The sequence below is a fragment of the Dreissena polymorpha genome, chromosome 14 (assembly GCF_020536995.1).
Source record: "Dreissena polymorpha isolate Duluth1 chromosome 14, UMN_Dpol_1.0, whole genome shotgun sequence".
NCBI classification, from domain to species: Eukaryota; Metazoa; Mollusca; class Bivalvia; order Myida; family Dreissenidae; genus Dreissena; species Dreissena polymorpha.
The window spans coordinates 8,447,245-8,453,244 of record NC_068368.1 but is presented as its reverse complement, the minus strand read 5'-3'; the positions used below and the strand labels follow the sequence as shown (position 1 = coordinate 8,453,244).

General features: G+C 34.9%; 1 protein-coding gene across 7 annotated transcripts in view; it reads left to right on the top strand.

Annotated features, from left to right (window-relative positions):
* The first annotated feature begins 4,799 nt into the window (after positions 1-4,799).
* The window catches only part of LOC127857867 (uncharacterized), a 31,815-nt gene continuing 30,614 nt past the window's right edge, over positions 4,800-6,000 (top strand). For 3 of the 7 annotated variants that reach the window (XM_052394568.1, XM_052394573.1, XM_052394566.1), the window contains exon 1: positions 4,801-4,867. The gene's annotated coding sequence lies outside the window, so the exon portion shown is untranslated. Of the gene's footprint in view, positions 4,868-6,000 lie in introns of all 7 variants that reach the window. The other 4 variants (XM_052394567.1, XM_052394571.1, XM_052394572.1 and 1 more) reach the window with 4 other exon arrangements.

The following is a 6,000-nucleotide window of genomic DNA, read 5'->3' as shown; positions in this document are numbered from 1 at the left end:
AAAGAACATGGTCAACTGTAGAATCAATGGATAGCCACGTTAATTGCAACTCCGATTGAAATATCAATTGTTATTAATCTAGGTGTGCATTAAATATCAAAACGTACTTACTCATAGTTATGAGTAAATTTATTATTCTCTATTCTCAAAATACTATTAAAATCTCATCATCTTTTTAACCCATATCGTCATCATTATCATTATCATACAAATAATAAACCAAAGACAAAATAGGAGTGAGTGCTTGTATTTGACAGGACTTTCAACATATAAATGCAAAAAACAATTCTTCTGACGCCCATATGTGTTATATGTGCAATGGAGATAGACCTCAACGGCACCGCTCAGTTGATGAGTCTCGAGACGACTGGAAACGGTGTAACATCTTTGTTCAAGTGTATAAAGAACTGAAACGATACTATTTAAATGCTGTAGGGCATGTAATTTGGAATACTTCACATGCACATGTGTGTCATGTGAAAAGGTGCAAATTTATTCATAACAATTAGACGTCAAGTATATATCTCAAATAAAGAGTTACTGTTTGAATAAACTGATCCCCGCCGATGCCCAAAGTGCACACAGGACGCCCACAATGCCCATCAATCACGCTAACTTGCTTAAATATTATAAATTAACAAATGTGAAACATTTATTTGTTCAAAGAAGCTGTTAATATCTGAAAGATTCGTCCACCACCACCAATCAAGAGAAGTGTACATGACTTCACGTACACCCCATACAATAATCAGTAGTAATAAACGATTCAGGTAAAACCGCGAGCGGGATACACAACCCTACTGCCATATTTGTTTTCTTATTTTTTCTTTTAATGGCAGGGGGACGTATGAGGACCCATGGCTCGAGACCGGTGTCTAGGTGCCTTCATCACCTCCCGAAACCTCTTATTTTAGAGAAATCTACAAATAAGCAGCTATTAGTATACTGTAAACATTAAGTATTCTTTAGTAAAAAATGTTATTAAAACATTATCAATTTCATTGCGCAAATTAACATAACAAACAAACTTCAAAAGCATCCCGCACACGCCCCGGACATCAACAAGAAACAAACAAATCACTCAAACCATAAAATCCATAAAACACCTAAAAAGAACGTTGATAAATCATAAGTATTCCGAGAAATATATAAATGCATATAACGATTTTTTTTCCGAAAAACATGACATCCATAACTTAAAAACCCTCATTCAACAATATTAAGTAAAAAAATGAGTCAAAATAATCAAGAAAACTAAGCTGCTTCAGACTTAAATGAAAATACACCCATCGTCTTTCCCAGTAAAGGAATCGGTTCGTGTTAAGATCCCATCTCACATGGTCTAAAAACCGAACTGAAAATATACTAAATATAGACTTTATAATTGCAAAATTATAAACATAAAAGCAATATAACCAATTATTTAACCATACATATGTTCATTAAGGGCGGGCGGGCGGGCGGGCGAGCGGGGTTATCACCCTTTCGTTTTCTTGTTCCATAACGTTTGCCTGTCAAATACACCCTCGAATGGCGACTCAATAGATGTGCAAATCATATATATCCCACACAAAACCCGTGTATTATTCGCGCTAAACCATTACCATAATCTCTCTTCTAAATAACACGTATTCATACTATACCGTATTTTTCAAACCGAGAATAATTTCATATAAATATGCTTTTATCCAAATGTAACTAATATAATCTTACAAAAAATGCAAACGCAAATATACAGCCGCATCTTTCACTAAAGAATAAAACAATCAAACAAAGGCGTTCATTAGTTGATATGTTCGTCTCAATGATAGAAGAGTTATTGTGGACTGTGTATCGAAATCAAATGATTCAATTGAAATCGACATCAGAAGGGTGTGTCACACATTTGCCTCATTAAGTTGGAACTTTGTCAGACATATAGTCTCTATGTTAGATTGCGAGGCTTGTTTTCTGTGAAAGTTTGACTTTTTGTGATAGCATCTGTGCAGAACAGCATTGTCATTATTGTCCGACAATGTGTATTGTGTGTGTGGGGGGGGGGGGGGGGGGGGGGTAGGTGCCGGATAAAGAAAATATGTTAAAATTCGAATTATATTTTTGTTTATTAACTCGTAATTAAGATTGGTTCTGTTCAGAAATATAATTAATAACTGGTCGTTTTAGCCGACTTGTCGTGCTAGCCTGGAATTCGTTACTTGTCGTGTTAGCCAAATATGATGTGTGCATTGGAAATCTTAATATATGGTATTTTATGATATATTTTTTGGACAAAACACATTGTATATGGAACTATAAATGTCCGAATATATTTGTGCACTGCAAAAAGGCATATAAAACGCATATTTTGGAAGATTTAACATGTGCGTGCAATGCCTGCATGCATCGCAACGTACAAACTATCCATTTACCTCGAATGATAGACTAAACCACTCGTCTAGTATCAAATATTTATACAAGCGGTTAGGGTTAGGGTTAGGGGAATAGTACTCAACTTTTCCCATAGCGTGGGCTTCGTTAAAATCGAGTAAAAATAAGATACTTACATGGAATTTCTTAGCGAAGGCAATATTTACAATTTTCGTCTTGGCGTGTTAGCCTAAATGACGCCACGAATCACGTGGTATGGCCACACTGTGGTCGATGTCGATATTGTTGACTGCCGCTCCGTGTACGAGTTTGAAGGCGGTCACATCAGCGAAGCGGTTTATCTCTTCACAAAAGTTGACGTCAATGTTCTTTTTCGGAAATGCATCAAGGGAGAAAACCGCCATGTGCTTATCTGTCACTGTGAATTTTTGTCGGAAAGGTTGTCCGAACATTTGAGCGTCTTTTCTGTCCGCTACACAAGTACCATATTCATCATTTGCTAAATGTGTTATTGTTGCGTCAAATACTGTATTTTTCAAGCGCTTTATATGCATTGTAAACTATCTGCACACCGATGATTAAGCATTACAAAATTAAGTATTTGATAACCTGAAATGACCACTTGCTCGCGTGTTTTTTGTTTTCACCTTTTTGTAGTTTTTTATAAATACTTTTGCTAACATGCATCAAGTAGGTTTGACCACAAACAAATTAATACCAAAGCAAGACATATGGATTAGTTGCAACTGATTATTTGAATGATACACATAGACATTACATCTCGAACAATGTGAACGCCAAAAAAATGCTAAACATTATACAGTTAAGCTCTTTTGCTCCTGAACGAGAAATATTAAGTATACTAGATAGTCGATTTTCTCTTCATGTTGCTCTACAAATGACACAAATTTTATGAAAAATACCTTTATCTTAGAAGTCGTAAGGGCTTTCGCATATGGAGCTTAAGGTCAAAGGTTCAAGTCCCGCACCAGACTTGTCATGAGTTTTGATGTCTTCAGTTCAGTTTCTAATCACTGACTGTCATATTGTAAAGCGTCTGGCAAACAACATAGACATTTTGAACAAAGATGCCCATCAAGTAAAGCTATGCTATAATTCAAAACTGGTTTGGGCTCATACGATATTTAAAGTGAGGCATATGTTTAGGTGAAGTTGAGTCATGCTAGTGAGTCACAACTTATTTTTCCTAATACGCGAGGATTGTCGCGTAAAACACACATTTACTTTGCTTATCTAGGTACCGTTTATTGTTCTGGGAAAAGAGGGATTTTAATGCATGTGCATTAAGTACAGTCCCTCATTAGCTTGTGCGAACTGCACAGGAACGTCTCTTTCCGCATAGGCTGGATTTTCGTAAAAAAAAAACTCTTTGTAAGGGAAAATTGTGTAAAAGCGGAAAGTTTTGTTCATGATTAGCCTCTTAGGACCGCACAGGCGAATATGGGACACCACTTTGCGCACATGCATTAAATCCTGTTTTCCCAGAGCGCAGGTAAATTTATAACCTGTACATCGGTACACGAACCCGTCAGCCTTTTACTGTCCCAACGCGTATGAGGAAGAATATGAGGTAAGTTACCCATGTGCTATTATTTACAATTAAAATATTAATCTGTATAAATTTGTCAACTTGATTATTTAATGACAAGTATAGGCTAGATTTTTTATGATAAACAACGCATTCATTAATATGTATACATAAAAATAACAAATATTCAATTTTATTAAAACTGTTCACTTTTCAGTACTTTCGTAACTGGGTTTCAAACAAGTCAATATTGCACGAGGATCACTCCGCTGATCTACGTCATTTTCGGGTACAGTCTAAATCATGGACGGCGGATAAAAAAAACGTATCAATAAGGCGACATGGTAGTCGACTTGGTAAACAGCACCGTTTTTGCGACAATTTTGCGTAAAAATAATGAACGAGATCTTGCTGTAACCAATTTCAGCATTTTTTGCACTCCAACGCTTTCCTGCAAAGCATGATAACGCACCGTTGCGACACATAATATTGGACGACATTTATATGAATTAAAGTGGGTCGACAATTGAGTGACATAGGTCATATTGCGCCAGAGGGAAATAATAATGCATTAAAAGGATTTGTTTTACGGTCATATAAACGTTAGTCTTGTATCAATTCCGAGCAACAGGTTAAAGTGGAATTATATATTTTATACTGCATGTGTGAGTGAACTATTTAAAAAATATGTTTCAATAAATCTGTGTTTCTTTACACGCATCTAATCTTAATTGGTCATTTTTTATCAAATATATCTGGATATAATTCTATCACAGCTATTAAGACATAATGTTCAAGTTTTTTGTATTTCTAGAGCGAGAACCAGTTTAGCACCAACGTTAAACTGTAAGTGGTAAGTAACCGCAAACTGTAAGTGGTAAGTAACCGCGACATTTGCGTCTATTTTTAGCTCTGGAAAATCCGGCCAAAACACATCTATACTATAGTTTTGTAAGTAGATCTGAGCTTTTTTATAGTTACAATTCATATAAACATTCATTATAGTAATAAGAATATCTATAACTGATAGTAATGCAATCTTACAATCTCTAAAGAGTCCTCTTTTTAAAATTTTAAATTAAGTTATAACCGCTTATTCGTAATCGTACTGTCATTTAAAATCGAAACTGAATACAGTCAAGTCTGACAATACAGAGTGATTATACTGCATGGAACGTTCTATTGAGTACATAACAGATATATAGTGACCTTTAAATGGCCGTATGGCGTTGTACTTATTGACTGCGAATTTTTTTTCTATAACATACCTTTTCTTTTGAATGACATTGTTTGATCACAAATAATTATGTAAATTGATTTCATCTTTAAACACGCGTATTGATAGCACATTTTAAAATAATTTACAAAGCTGTTTGTTTTTGTGAAAAAAAGCTGGTTGACATATCTACGACAGTGATTATAAAAGTTATACTATAATTATGATTGTCTTGAAAATAGGCAGATAACTGTCAAGTGATCACAAGTGGCAATTCCCCAATAGCGGAATACATTAATGTTTTATGGTAAATATTTTTCTTAACGCTTTCTAGTTTAACAAAAATGATTATATTACTGTGTCAAATTGTTACCCGAGCTTTACTTAGAATTTACAGGCCAACAAATAATTCTTCAACAATAAAGTTCTCCTTTAACGATTAAAGGGGCCTTTTCACAGATTTTGGCATTTTTTGACTTATTCATTAAATGCTTTATATTGATAATTGTAAACATTGGATCGTAAAAGCTCCAGTAAAAAATCAAGAATAAAATTAAAAAAAGGAAAAGAACATTGCCCGGAGCAGGTTTCGAACCAGTGACCCCTGGAGTCCTGCCAGAGTCCTGAAGTAAAAACGCTTTAGCCTACTGAGCTATTCCGCCGAGTACACATACTTGACGCATTTTATACCTTATATAAGCAATCTTCGTAGTTTCACAAAATTTAACGACAAAAACAGAACTCTCCAAATTATTCAATCGTTTCGCGTTGCAACGCTTTATAATTTTTAGGTTTTAAAATTGTCAAAAGATGCATATAATGGCTATATTAGACCATGGTAAATGTTCAGTATTACTGTTTCCTCACA